Raw genomic sequence first — 14,971 nt, 5'->3', positions numbered from 1 at the left:
AAGATAAGACACAGACGCTCAGAACCATTGTGAAGAAATGAACTGGTAGGAAACAACTTCCAGGATTTCACATGTGCAAAAACAACATTTAAGGTGGAGAAAAGGGCTGCAGGCATAGCTCAAGCGCTTTTAATCTGGTGTCAGAAGCATCTAGCATTCTCTTGTATCATCTCAAAGACTTTTTCCCCTCTTGGGAGGCAAGCGAATGGATATGAAGTAAGCTCCCAGATGCTAAGAAAATAAAACTCCTCAGTTCTTGTCTGCTCAAAGCTGTAGGCTAATGTCTACTTGTAAGGGATGTTAACAATAATATCAAAGTTCTCATAATGTGTTGAAACCAGTGTGGTGAAGAAGACTAACTGGTCTCATCAACACCAAGCCCCACGAACTTCAGAGACTAATGGCATGAAGCAAGCCATCGAGGGTACTGAGCAGCACATGGAGGTCGGTGACTGCTGGGCAGATTAGTACGACGGGTGGTCATTGAGGCTCTGTGAACTTCAGGTTCAGCTCTGAGTAACGCGGAGGCAGCTTCTGTCTTCCCTCCATCAGGTTCAAGTCTAGTATGAAACCCCAGAGACATATTTGGGAGCTCTCCTAAAAAAATCCTGAAGCTCACCTTGTTTGGAAGTGGTTGGGTCATGTGTTCATCCTTAAGCCAATCACAGGGACCATAGTCATATGCTATTTTGATTGGCCAGGTCTGTGTCACAGGATCCACTCCTGGTACCAAAAAAGTGGACTGAGTGGGGGAAGGGTAGACTGCAACCTTTTGTTCTGAGAAGGCAAGGCAAGCAATGAAGTTCTCTGTACCCCAACTACTTCTACATATGGCATCCGGCCTGGGGTGAAGGGCAGCTCAAATGTCTCCCAGTCTCTGAAGGAAGCAGCCCTTCACCAAACAGTAGCGTTGACCAACACCACACTACTGATGTTTCTTTGAGCACACACATCCTGTCCGCCATTGCCATGTAACAAGTGACCCCCTAGTGTAACAGCTTAAAACAACAGAGATGCATTATCTCATCATTTCTGAGACAGGAGTGGCTTGCTTCATGGGGAGCTTTGACTGGGATCTCTCACGAAGTTGCAATAAATCTGTCAGTGGGGCCTGCGCCATCTGAAAACGAGACTGGACTGGAGGATGTGCTTCAACTCATCCATGTGGGTGCGGGCAGGAGAGAGTCAGTTCCTCACTAATGACAAGAGGCCTCAGTTTCTCAGATGCAGACCTCCCTGTAGGACTACTCACGATAGCTTCCTTTGTTAGGTGATGGGGGTGGGGGGAGGATAGAGCGAGAGATGGATTATGGTTTTACTTTTCCAATTTAAAAAAGTGAAATTCTTTCTTTCTTCTTCCTTTCCATTTTCTGACTCTGCCTCCCTTCTCCCTTTCTACCTTAATAGCTTTTCTACATTAGATTTCAAGGCCTCCCCTCAGAAGTTATACGCTATCACTTCTTCCATTGTCCAGGCAGACAACCCCGGCACAGCATGGCAGGGAATGACACAAGAACATGGATACCAGGAGAACAGGATCGCTGGAGGTCATTTTGGAGCATGGCTCGGTGGCAGTGGTGGTTCAATGGTAGAATCCATGCCTTCTATACAATAGGCCAGATTGGACTCTTGGCCGCAGTACCCAACTCATACACAGATAACCACCACGATGCATAGTCAGTGCAGTTTGTAGACTAAGATCCTAAAAAGAAAGGCCTAGAAACCTACTTCAGAAAATCATCTAAGGAAAATCCTAGGGACGCCATGGTTGGATCTGCAACAAATAATGGAAATAACACAGGAACGGGCAGCATTTTGTCTTGTGCATGGGGCCAGCTTCAGTCAGGGGCCAACGCCACAGCAATTGACAACCGTCTGGAGGATAGCTAGCACATGCCCCATACTGCTTCCTGCCTCTGTATTTGCTTTACTTACCCTTCCTCTGCCTCTCCTGACCCATCTCCTTCAACCCAATGTGTTGGAGTTTAATCCCTCTGATACACTCTCCTTGCCCACTCCTCCACCATGCCCTCTCTGTGGAACACTGCTCTGTATTGACTGCGATGTTTAGTTCCTTGCAAGGGCTGTCATTCATTTGCTCTCTCCCAGAATGTCCAGGGAGTCCTTTGCGGGCGGGACCCATGCTGGGTATCTTGACATTTCCAGTGTCTAAATCAGTGCATGGCTCTGAGTACACTGCAGGTTCTCAGTAAACATTGATCGGAGTAAACAATTACAGACAGCACCATGTGGACTTGAGAACTTAATGGTTGCCCACCTGAGTCAAGCAAACAAAACAACACAAGGTATCTCGGCCTCTCCTAGCAGTTGGCTTTACACCTTCCATTCTCCTCTAGGTGTCTGTCAACCCAAGTCAATAAAAGAAACTTTAGATTCTGGCTGGTGATAATAATGAAATGACCTTAAATTATAGATTCTGACTAGATTTTCAGTTAACTAATAAGCCTGCGATTCTTCAGGATTTGTCTCAAGTCTGGGGTCATAGTTTGTCTTACAGCTTAAGTAACAGTGAAAGAAATGTATGTTCAGTGTCACCTACTGGAGAAGCAAGGTGGCAAATGTAACAGAAATAATAAATGATGAGGCTTTCATGCCAGGGATTGAGAGAGGGCTGAGTCATTTCCATTTTATTGGAGTCCTGGTATATTTTTTTAATGTAGAAATGCCCAAAACCGATATTTAAAATGATTGTAGTTTAAATGCTTATATCCAGGACATTTAAGTTTTTAATATCCATACCCCCTTTATAAATAAAATGCAAGTTAGTGCTGTTATTTACAAGATCTTTACAGGATTTATTTTAGAATTTAATGCTCTGGGGTTTTTTTTTGGCTGACTGGGGAAACCCTGGCTGTGCGAACAGCTAACATGCTCAGCCGCTAGCTGAAAGGTCGGTGATTCAAGTCCACTCAGAGGTGACTTGGAAGATAGGCCCCATAAGCTAGTCTAAACAAGAGCCATGAAAACCCTATGGTGCACACTTGTACTCTGATACACATAGGCTGCCTTGGTTAGAGCAATTGGATGGCAACTGGTTTGGGAGTTGTTTTGGGTGGCTGATTTTGCTTTTTAAAGATATGTGCAGTAATATTGCCTATCACATGTGAATTTCTGCAATGAGGCCTTGCCGCTCCCCCCAGAGATGTTCCCTCCTATTGAATCTGGCAAGTTTGTGACTGCTTCAACAAATAGAGGACCAAGTGACTAGGTCCTAAAAGACAGACGCTTCTGCATTGAGCTCTGAGCTACCAGCTAGGAAGTTGACTGCCTTGTGCTGCTGGGCTGGAAAGGCCGCGCAGAGGTGCTCTGGCAGGTAGTCTCCGCTGAGCCCAGCCTTCTACCCACCCACTGAAGTAGCAGAGGCTCAAGTGAGGAAATCATCTCAGAGATGATCCTCCAGGGCCTGTAGTTCCAACCCCCCAGCCATTCAAGTTGCCTCCAGCCATTTGAGTCACCCAGTACAGGCCACCAGTGCTGTGGAGCAGGGACAGTGGGATCACTAGGGTTAGTGTCACCCAGTGAGGTAACTCCTGGTGTCACATATACACCCATGGTCCTCCTCCTGCAGCTGATCAGCCACAATTCTTAGTCATGTTTTCTGTGCTAATACTACTCCTAAGTCCTAATTCCCAAGTACTATCCAGTGTGATGGTAATTGTAGTGATGTGAATAGCAAAATATAAATTGCAATATCAAACGCACAACCTAACTGTATTTGCATTTACACAATTTCATATGGTTAAAGTGAAAATTCAGTTAAGAAAACAATAGGTGGGTGGGGAGGAAGGGGAGAAATGAGGAGCTGATACCAAGGGCTCAAGTAGAAAGCAAATGTTTTGAGACTGATGATGGCAACAAATGTATAAATGTGCTTGACACATGGATGGATGTATGGATTGTGATAAGAGTTGTATGAGCCCTCAATAAAATGATTAAAAAGAAAACAATAGAATTCTAATTAAAATTGTTTAAGGACTACATCAAAATTATGTTCATCTTACTGGTTTTTTTAATGTTTCGTATTGTGAATTAGGTGGGGATTCATATTTCAGATCATCCACAAATTATGTTCATTTTAACATTAAATTTTACCGTTCCATGAGATTCATTAATAGATTGGATTTGCATAATCAATAACAGTCCAAGTAAGGTAGAAGTTGTAGACAAAGGCATATGGAAATGTATTCATAAATTAAACACTACCATAAAAAGCAAACAGGATCAGGTATATAAGAACTTTCCTTTCCTGTCCTCAAAGCTACAAACTTGTGAATCACTTCATCAAAGTCAATGCTTTTCAACAGCTCACTCTCAATTGCTGCCATCTCAAGATTAGAAAGCCTTGTCCGTCTCAGGGTAGACTGCAAATAGTCTTTATCAGTTTCAGCCTTGAAAAATCTCCTCTCACATAAAGCCACAAACATACAATGTCAGAAACAATTCCAGGCTTAGGGAAATGGTTGGGGGAGAATTAAAAGCCCATTCAGCTCTTAAGTGTCGGAATGTCTAATGCTATCCAGTCTTTGGCTTCTTTCCGATCAATCTCTGCTGCTCTCAGGCACATTCTCAGCCTTTGGTATTTCTATGAAAAGCTCCCTTTTAGACAGATCCCTCATCACAGTAAGCGGTCAGTGCTGGGCTGGCTATCTTTAACTCTTCTTCAAGGGCAGATAGGAGACTCCTGACATGAACAGCCTAATGCATGGTTGCTGCCTCCCTAACGGTTCACGATAAGCTCTGGAGTTCAGAATAAGCGCAATCCTTGCACTACGCAGCACTCCCTTCTTGCTGTTTCTTGCAGAGTGAGCCTGGCATGGTTTGCCTGCGCCCCAGCCCCTGCCACCCTCTTCCGGAGCCCAGCTCTCCTCTCTACTGCAATTCTATGCTAGTTGGAGATTACATTTTTAATGGCAAGTTCCGCTGTGCTGTTTGCGCAGAAAAAAATCTTAGCGCCTCTAGCTCTGTCACCACATCGTTGAGAGGTAAGCTCCTAGCCTGCAGGTACTGTTGCTTAAGATTAACTTCCTGAAGCACGTCAGGAAAAACAGGTAGCACCGAGAAGGGGAGTCACAGACAGCAAGCAAAGGGCCTCCCTCGTCTTGCTTCCAAATTTTCATGGGGATCACAGAGAGTTGCACAGGTGAGTTGGTGTCAAGCTTAAAAGGGATCCAAGGGCCACAGTGCATGTTCCACAAGTCTCCATCAGACTCGTAGGTCTGGTCTTTCTTATGATTTTGGATTTTGCTCCTGCTTTTCTCCCACTCTCTCCAGTACCACTGTCACCTTTCAGAGTGCTGGAGAGTGGTAGCCAGACAGTAGTTCTCCTGGTTTTAGAGTGGTTGAAGTTTGTGTGCTGGTGGACTTCCAATTCAAAGCCTAGCAGATTTGCTCCTTTAGGGCAGAAAGCTGTATTCGTGCAGGAGAGGCGCTAGAGAGGAAGGGGGAAGAGGAGAAGCACTCACTGAGCACCTACTGGGTGCTGTTGTCCGTGCTCTTAGTTGCCACGGGTCGCTTCTAACTCCTGGTTCCCCGTGTGAGCAAAGCAGAGCTGCGCCACAGTTTCCAAGGCTGTGACCCTTTGGAAGGTCTGTTTTCCAAGGCACCTGTGTGGTCTCTGTCTGTCAAGCTTTTGACTAGACCCTGTGCATTCTCCTTTCTTTCACGTTTCAGAAGTTTACTATCAGTGTAAACCCCAACATGGCACACCCACATGATTCTGTGCATTGAGAGGATAATAATTTCCTGGTGAAGAGGGACACTGGGCGGATAACTTCTGGAAGACCTTCATTCTAAGCAGCTTTCTGGGAAGGCATTTCATGTAGACGTCAGGGCCTTCTGTCTTCAGTGTGCCGCAATCCATATTCACTGTGAAGCCCTTCTAGTGCTCATGGGCCCCAGTTCATTCCATGGTTCTGGGCGGTTCCTTCTGTTTCAGCTGACTGACGTCTGCATGAAACAATGCCAGATGCATGCCATGCAGTGCGCTCCAGTGCCTGCAGCTCCGATACACACGGAGAGAGGCCTCAAACTCGGCGCTTCTTGGCCCGAGGATCCAGGGCAGCGTGTTTTAGGTATGGACTCTGTTTTGGAAGGAGAGACCAAATTTGGCACGTCTAGGAGCTAGGACTCTGCACGCTGTTTCTTGTTTCTTTTCACCCTTCCCCCCACCTTCCCACCCCAACAACCACTGAAGGCAAGAGTTCTAACATGAGAGAGAGGCCACGAGTCATGGTGGTTAAGGGACAGGGCTGGCCTTGATCTTACGTCGATTTGACTCCAGAGCCCATACCTGCCTTTGTGCTGAGAGGAGAGGAGAGCCTGGTTTTATCAAGAAGGAAATACATGGTCTTCGCAGTAGCTGCCCAAGTAGGAAAATGGTGGAAGGGAGCCACTGAGCAAGGGCCTAGCTCTTGTTGAAGATGAGTTGTCAGCCTCTCAGTGAGCTAGAGGGAAAGAAGGGGGCTTTCAGGAGAGTTCTGACGAGCCTTCCTGTAGAGGTGAGCCAGGGACGGGGTGGGACAAGCCCTGAGAGGTTGTGCAGGGGGAACCTGTGTACGCCAAGAAGCAGGGGACAGCATACACCAAGGTGGGGGCGCTACCTGGTTAGGGCACCTGCTCTGGGGAAGAGGGTATGGCATCGTGAACTGTGGAGAGGCTGTGAGAACTGTGGACAACCCAGGACTCAGAAAGCCCGAGAGGATGGTCTTGACTTTGGAATCCTGGCTAGCTCATGTCCCAGCAAAGTCACCTGGGGTTATGGCCGAGGGGCGTGTGGACAATGAGTGCGTGGAGACAGGTGAGGCACAGAACAAATCTCCTGACCCCACACCTCCACTTGATTCCCTGTCTCTTGTTTCGACCTCTTAATCTGACCCCAGGCTTCTTCTTCTTTTTTTTATTACACATTTTGAATGGGTAGCACACGTGGTTCAAACACTTCGAATGATAAAAAGTTAATCAGCAAATGCTACTTTTTCCACTCCCGTTCCCTCATTTACCCAGTCCCCATCCTCCTCCAGCTTGTCACCCCTGTTAGTAACATTTTTGGTATTCTCTAGATTTACTTTTAGCCTTAATAGCACTATTTTTCTCCCTTTTCACAAAAGTAGCATTCTGTTCCTTCTGTTTTGCCTCCTGTTTTTTCCCCCTGTTTGTCCAACAGTATTTGGACGTCTTTTAGTGTCAGGATGTACAGAGGTTTTCAAAGATGCATGCTGCTCCTGTGTTTAGATTAGCAGTCCCGCCAGAAGCCCAACAATGTTGTACATCATTTCATATGTATACAGTGTATCTGTAGGGTAAACTCCCGGAAGAACTATTGGCATGAAAGCTATACGTATTTGAAGTTTTGATCTTATCAAATTGACTTCTGATGTAAGTGCTCATAAGTAATTTCTGAGAGCCTAGATCTTAATCCTGCCCCCCTTCAATTTGGGACTCTTCCCCAGGGTATCTACACGTGGGGTTCCTACATCTAATTTAATAGCATGTACAGTATTGCGGTTGCCACCTAGCAGGTGCTGGTCACCCCATTACTAGTTGTCCCTGTCATGGTTGTGGGGAGGGTCAAGGGTTGGCCCTGGGCCAGCCAGCTCCTTGTCACCATTCTCTCCCTGCCCCGCGCTCCACCCTGGCAAAGTTCCTGGGTGTCTCTCAGACCTATCGAGTGTGTCACAGCCAGCCAGTCCTGTGCCCCTCTCCTGCTCTCCCTGCTCAGGCTGGAAAATTCCAGCATGGATTTCAATTCGCAGCATAAATGTTGCCTCTGTGGAAGCGTCCTTTTCCCTCCCTGGCAGAGCCAACCCCTCACTCGCTCTCTGGGTGCCCTCTGCTAGGAAACCTCAGTCTCACCTGGCAGGGTGACTGTTTGTCTTCACCTCACCCAGGACCGGCCCAGCCCAGGCCCACACCTCAAATTCATCTGGGGCTAAAATTAAACTTGCCTGAGAGGCGGGATGGTATGGCAAGGCCACAGGCGTGGGAGGTCAGGCTGGACTGGATTCCATCTGACCCCTTCCCACCTGCCTGCCTTTTCGGTTCCCGGCTCCCCGTCTGTCTTTCAACACGCTGGCCTGTGTGTTCCTGCTCCTGGGCCTGGGCCTGTGTGGTGCCAGCCACCTGGAAGGCTCTTCCTTTAGCTCAGTGGTTCTCAACCTTCCTAGGCTGCGACCCTTTCATACAGTCCCTCATGTTGTGGTGGCCCCCAACCATAAAATTACTTTCGTTGCTACTTCATCACTGCAATTCTGCTACTGTGATGAATCGGGCGACCCCTGTGAAAGGGTTGTTAGACCCCCCAAAAGGGTCGCGACCCACAGGTTGAGAACCGCTGCTCTAGCTCTTTCTCATTTTCCAGCGCTCAGCTTAATTGTCCCTGCCACAGAGAAGCCTTCCTTGCCCCCTTCCCACCTTATTACCCAACCAAATCCCCTACCACCAAGATGACTGACTCATAATGACCCGTGTAGAGCTTCTGAGCCTGTCCGTCTTTCTGTGGGAGGGAGCAGATAGTCTCATCGCTCAGATTCTCCACAATCCTGATGATCATGCTCATTGAGTGGTTTACTTCTTTGCCGATTGTCTCTTGGTGGGACCTGAGCTTCCTTCAGGGCAGAAACTGGTTTGTTCACTGCTATGGGCCCAGGGCTCAAATAGAGCCTGGCACATCCCACGCACAACAAGTACTTATGGCCTAAATGAGGAGCAAACAAATGAACAAGCCTCAAGCCCAGCTCCCCCACTTCACCACCTGTGTTCTCCTGAACGAAGGCTTCCTTCTCTGAACACCAGGCCTTTCAGGGCTGTGGTCTGTACCAGGACTGTGTAAAATGACTGCTATGTGAAGAAGCCCCACAAATGCATCTGTTGCATGTTAAAATGTTCTCTCCTTCAAGGGCAAATGCACCCTTTTTTGTTGGGCTTAAAGAGTTTACTGCCCGCCTTTCAATACTTTCTTACTGAGGGGTAACAATGTGTAAAGTAGACACTTTTTTAATGTATGCTGATTTCACATGTATCTACACCATGTAGCAGATCAAGTAGTACATTCCAACACAAAAGTTCCCATGTTCCCCTTCCCCCACCCCATGACCCCTCCCATTTTTCCTTCTGTTTATCAGAAATACCATACATCCATTCTTCTTTCAAACTATGACCGACTCCTTCCTTCCTTCCCCCATTCCTCTTTTGAGTCTCCACACACCAATCCCATTTATTTACTTAGCTCCCTGGCTCTAGAGTTAACCGCCCCTCTCACCAGAGCACGCACCGGCATTATTCAAGAGAGTTCTTGGCAACCTGCAGACAGTTGGGGCAAGGGTCCACTCTCCAGCTTGCTTGGAGAATCAGCATCAGGGGAGCAGGGAGCCAGAGGTTAAGGAGATGGGGGTGGTAGTCAGGGAGAGAGATCCACTCTTCTCTGGTTGGGAGATCCTTGAGGGCCCACAGAAATCTAATCCAACTTTTATTTCCTTACAGACCTTTAAATCACAGTGGCAGGAAGGGCTGAGCTAGGAGTCAGATGAAGCCATCTGTGTCAGCGTGCTAGGTGACCTGGCATGAACCACTGAGTTTTTGGTCTCTACTTCCTCATCTAAAACATGAAGGTTAGCTGTGAGGTCTAAATAAGAGGCACCGGTCTTCAAACTTTCTAAATTGTAAAGTGGTGGGCAAATACCAGCTGGGGGCCACTGAATGAAGGAATAGTCCAGGGTCCGAAAGTGTAGCCGGGCTCCCTGAAGTAATCATGCTGCTGCTGGAGATGATGTAGTATAAGATAGCTGTAATCACAGCTAACACTTCTCTAAGCTAACAGTCTGCCAGACTGTCCCAGGTGCTTTCCATCTAAACTCACTACATTTTTACAGCTCTGACTGAGTCCCATTACCGTTTCTTTACACATGAAGACATTGAAGTGACTTGCCTAAGTTATAGATTAGGAAGTGGCCAAGGCCACCTTTGACTGGTGCCCCATACTGAAGTCTGAACACTCAGGCTCTGTGTTCCCTGCTTTCTCTCATTGAATCCTGAGGTGTTAATGTGATAATCACTTTAACAAAAGAAAGACGCTCTCTCCCCTTACGCTCCTGCCTCCTTTCCCCTGCATTTATTTTCATGTAAGTCCACATACTTCTGCCATCCTCTCCTCACTTTGTCTTATTTTCCTTCAAAGGGCATTTATTACTTTCTGGATTTTTATTTACACCGGGTGTGGGTGTGCGGGCGTGTGTACGCGCACTCACACGCGAGCACACCACTCACTAGACAACAGGCCATTTGATTGATTTCTCAATACTTAAGGCAATTGTGTACATGTTGAGACAATGCCAAACTTCCCTCTTATATCAAGACAGGTTTTCAGATGTCTTGGACCAAATTGGCTGACAGTCTTTTAAGTTAACTTTTTGTCCATCTGATGGGAAGCAATGCATGCACCCCCAATCTGCAGATGAGAAAACTGAGGCTTAGAAAGACTTGGTGGCTTTCCTTCAACCAACGTGTCAGACTCCGGAGAGGACAAGCCCAAGCTGGACAATATGCTCTGCTCCGTGAATCCTTGAGGCCGTCTGGTCACGACAGACCGTCGCGAAGCTGACCCAGCCCCAACAAGTCGCCGGCCGCCCACCGGGCCCCAGCTTTGCAGTGTTACCAGCTTCGAAATGGCGTCCGCAGGGAGCGCGAGGCCACGGCCCGCCCCTAGGAGGCGGGCCTGAGTTCAGGCCAGAGCAATAGATGCCCGAGTCAAGCTCGACGTCGCCTGCCTGCAGGGCTCGCCGAGGCCGCGAGCCGGTGGCGCCGCAGGTCGGGAGGAAGAGCACCGAACGGAGGGCTCGCTTGCCGGGGCCGCCCGAGAGTCTCTTCATCGCGGGCGCTGGGGCCGCCATTTTAGATGGAGGGAGTAAGACGAGAACGAGTGTGAGGCGGGAAGGCGTCTTGCGGTTCTCCTTGGGCCCCACAGCGGGCCAGTTGGCTTTGGGGTGTGGAGCTCGAGGCGCGAGTGGAACGATGCGGTGGCTGCCCGGGACTCCGTCTCCCGGGCTGGGGACGCGTCGAATGTGACCGCCTCCCGCTCCCTCACCCGCCGCGGGGAGGAGGAGCGGACTAGACGCCGCCGCCGCCGCCGCCGTTGGACAGGACACTGGGTCGGCCCGGCTCCCTCAGGTAGGCGGCGGGGCCGAGTCCTGGGAAGCCGGGCGGCGGGGCTGAAGGGCCGGACTCGCTGGTGCCCGGGCCTGGGCGGCGCTGACGGAGCAGCCCCGGGGGCTGCGGGGCGAAGGGCCCTGGGCAGTCCGCTGTCACTCGGGGTGGCATTAGGCGGCCGAGGGGCTCGGGGCCCAGTGTCATGGCCGGTGAGCCAAGGTCCCACATCCCACATCCCACGCAAATTTCCTTGCGTTTCGGGGGAATGTGCCAGCGCCGCCCCAGTGCCCAGTGGACACTCCTCATATTTTGGCAACAGGAGAACCCGCCCAGAAATGCCCCGTATCGGTGTTGTCATTCGGATGAGCGAATTCCTTTTTAAAAATGTTTTCCCCCTTTGGCCGCGGGGTGGGGTACCCAGGCCTGCACCTTCACCTAAGCGAGACCCTTGTAGGGAAGACGAGAGGAGGAAATGGGGCAGCGCCCCATCACAAAGGCATAGGGGCCCGGCCTTGGGTTTCAGGACTGCGGGTTACTAATGAGAGGTTGAGGGCGCTTAGGCCGAGCAGGGCCCCGGGATGGGTCGGGGTGAAGATGCAGGGCTGTCTGGGGTGAAGTGCGAGCCGCTAGGACGCTGCTGCAGCTCCGCCGTGGCGGGGGCTCTGCAGAGCTGGTCACTGCCCAGAGAGGGGAGGCGGTGTTCATTCATTGTTCTTTTTCCAGGGGCTGGCTATGCCCACGGCGATCCTTCTCAGGTGGAAGGAATCATAGGATCGCGTACGTCTCCTTGAGACGTGGCCGCGTCCTAGGGGTTGTTTAACCTAAGTAGGGGATGGATTCTCACGTTCAGTGAGCCTGTCGGCCTGTCTAGCCTGCTGGGGAGAGAGTCGGCCCCGCCAGCTCGCCCGAGAAGGGGAAACCAGGCGATGTGCCAAAGATTGGCTCGCGAAGCGCTGTGGGAACTGAGAGCGAGCACCTCGTTTTTGCCTAGCCGCCTTAGGGGGCCGGGTCCTCTATGCGCCGGGCTTGGAAGAACTGATGAGTAAGTGCTGCCAGGTGAGGAGGGAGGGGGCAGAAAAGCTCGTAAAGAGGGAAGGAAGCGCTGGTTGGAGGCTTGCAAGATTTGAGAGGAGGTCGGGGAGCCACAAAGTCGGGGGCGCAGAGAAATAGAGTCCAAAAGAAAAGTTGCTCTATGGTTAAGGCCTTTTATATCTTTGAAGATAATGGTCAGTTAGTCCCATGGGATCTGCCCCATGGTTTGCTTTGGTTTTAGTTAATGAATTAGTTGATCTGATTTGGGTTCTTCTGAAGTAGGGTTGCAGATTTTCCACTCTTGCTGATACCTAATCATCCCCTCCCGATTTTGCTGTGTTTTAGGTGAATGTTTACGTGGCAAATTAATTTTCTGTTTCGATATTTCATGCACAGCCTGTTAAGTGACTCTCACCATTTCCAGCCTATACTGTTCCATTGCTCCAGTTTCCTTGCCCTCCTTGCTGCCTCACTTTTGCGTTTGTGAAAGTGTGACCAGTGTGATATTGCATAGTTGATTATTCTAAGGAGCATATTTCTCCTGGGTTTTACTGTTCATTTTGTAGGCCACTCTATCATTTGTCTAAAAGGTGACCCCTGGGAGGGGCTTCAGTTCCAGTGAAAAGAGTGATAGTGTCAGGGGTTCCTCCAGTCTCAAGTCTGGTCTTTTTCTTTGATGATTTGAGCTTTGTTCTACATTCTCTCTCTGCCCCCCCCCCCCCAATTCTAAGTGGGGCCTTCTGTTGTATACCTGGTCAAAGTGATTCTAGTTCTTCTGGTTTCAGGCTAGAGGAGACTTGTGAGCCATTAGGCCTGTGTACTCTTGAGGAAGTACCGTGTACTTCCCTCAGTCTCCTTTGCTTCATATAGGAAGAGACCAATAGTTGTCTTGCAAAAATTTAACCCAGATGCTATTCACCAAACTAGGATGACGAACACTATCTTTATGAATTGTTCTTATCCTAATTGACCTGTATGTGTTCCATGACATTTTGACCCTTTACCTTCAAGCCAAAATCTCAGTCCCATAGTGTGTTTGGATATGCCTAAGAGGTTTTTCCATAATATGTCCCTGTGCACACAGTCTCTCTCTATGACTATGTATGCACCAATACTTCTATACAAATGACCACAACTATACCTATATGTGATATCATTAACTGTAGCTGTCTTTATTCTTGTTAAGATGATAGTAATAGAAAAGATTTACTTTGGTAAACCCAGTTAGGAACATTTTTAAAGTGTTATAGATTAAATGTCTTGTATTTATACAATGGTGACTGGACTGAACCCAAATTCCTAAGGATGCTTGCAAAAGATTCTTCTGAAGTATGCTTGCTGACAAAATGTTGACTTCGTAGTCGTGCATTTTGCTAATTCTCAGTTTTAAATGGCTTGATAATATAAACTATACTCCCCAGCCATATAGAAAATGACAGATTTTATAAAGCACCTGAGAATGTAGTAAGCTAATGACTTCAGATTAATAAATATTTTATGTAATAAAATGTTTCTTTGGGTAGATTCCCAGATCCCAATTATTATATGACGTCTTTAACTATTTGTGCATGTTACCTGAAATAGCTATATGTTTCGATTAATGATAATGCTAAAGTGATTATTAAAATATTAACAGACTTCAACTGGCAGTTCCTAAATCTTGGGTTGTGATGACTATGTACCACTGAAGAATATTAAGATTCTTTTGTCTGGTTTTCACTCTTATCGCTTCAAGGGCTAAGCTGTTTAAAATGCAACAGAAACATTTGACCCAGTTGAACATTGGATACTTGGGAAAATAAACCTGTTACTGTTTATATTAAAAAAGCTGATCTCTTAGGTATGCTTATGATTGTAAATTTGCAGTGAAGTTGCTTAGTCTTATTATGCTTTTGTCACAGTTGAAAACAAAGTTATATGTTTTTCAAAGTAGAAGGCTTGAGTGAAATACATTTCAACATATTTTATGGAGTTTGTCTTAATTGAAAGACTTCAGTGAGAAGCTGATTAAGCTGGTCATTAAGAAGTATCCAAAAGATTATGGTGAATGACTAAATCTCAAGTATCTTAGAATTACTCTGAAACTAGTTGCTTTTAGGATAAAACATGTCATTTGTGAGTTCCAAAGTAGGTGATTTGCTTAGAAGATTAAGCAGTGGCAACAGTGTCATCTCTCTTTGAAGTGAATTTTTACTTTTTCAGAGCACTAGCTTATTTATTAAATGGACAATATAATTAATATCTTAGAATTACTATTAATAGATATGTGCTGCTACTACATCTCAAATACCTATATGTAACTAGTTGCCTAAAAATAGAAATGTTACATGGAGTACTCTTGTTTGCATGTTAAGAACATATATAAGACATACATAATAATTCTGATTTTGTGAGGCATTTGTTGGCCCAACAGCATGCCTTAATGTTGACTTGCAAAGAGAATTTTAAATACTGCCTTTGAAAGGCAGTGGACTAACATGATAGTGGGGGTGCTATGAAATCACAAAAATGAAGCATGACTTGAAAGGTTTTTCTTTTTAAAATTTGTGCAGCTCACGAAAGTCATTTCTTGAAAACAAAAACAGAAAACAAAAAAAAAGTTGAAAAAAGAGCTCACCTTGACTATATGGATGGATAAGAGATTCATATTACTCATCTGACAGGGTTCAAATAAACTAGTATGGGGCTTGGCTACTTTGCCTATAATCTCTATGATAGTCAAATCTAGGAGTTTATTTTTGCTTTAAAGTTGTGAATAAAGTTCCTAATTACATTTTTT

General features: G+C 47.1%; 1 protein-coding gene across 3 annotated transcripts in view; it reads left to right on the top strand.

Moving 5' to 3' along the window:
* The first annotated feature begins 10,865 nt into the window (after nt 1–10,865).
* Nucleotides 10,866–14,971, top strand: part of RAF1 (Raf-1 proto-oncogene, serine/threonine kinase) — an 82,138-nt gene continuing 78,032 nt past the window's right edge. Inside the window, exon 1 of one of the 3 annotated variants that reach the window (XM_045290107.1) lies at nt 10,866–11,181. The gene's annotated coding sequence lies outside the window, so the exon portion shown is untranslated. The remainder of the gene's footprint in view (nt 11,182–14,971) is intronic. The other 2 variants (XM_045290106.1, XM_004702382.2) reach the window with 2 other exon arrangements.

Source organism: Echinops telfairi, unplaced genomic scaffold (assembly GCF_000313985.2).
Source record: "Echinops telfairi isolate 266 unplaced genomic scaffold, ASM31398v2 ScPeMD7_31;HRSCAF=116, whole genome shotgun sequence".
NCBI classification, from domain to species: Eukaryota; Metazoa; Chordata; class Mammalia; order Afrosoricida; family Tenrecidae; genus Echinops; species Echinops telfairi.
The sequence above is the reverse complement of the archived record's forward strand: the minus strand, read 5'-3'. Positions and strand labels throughout refer to the sequence as shown.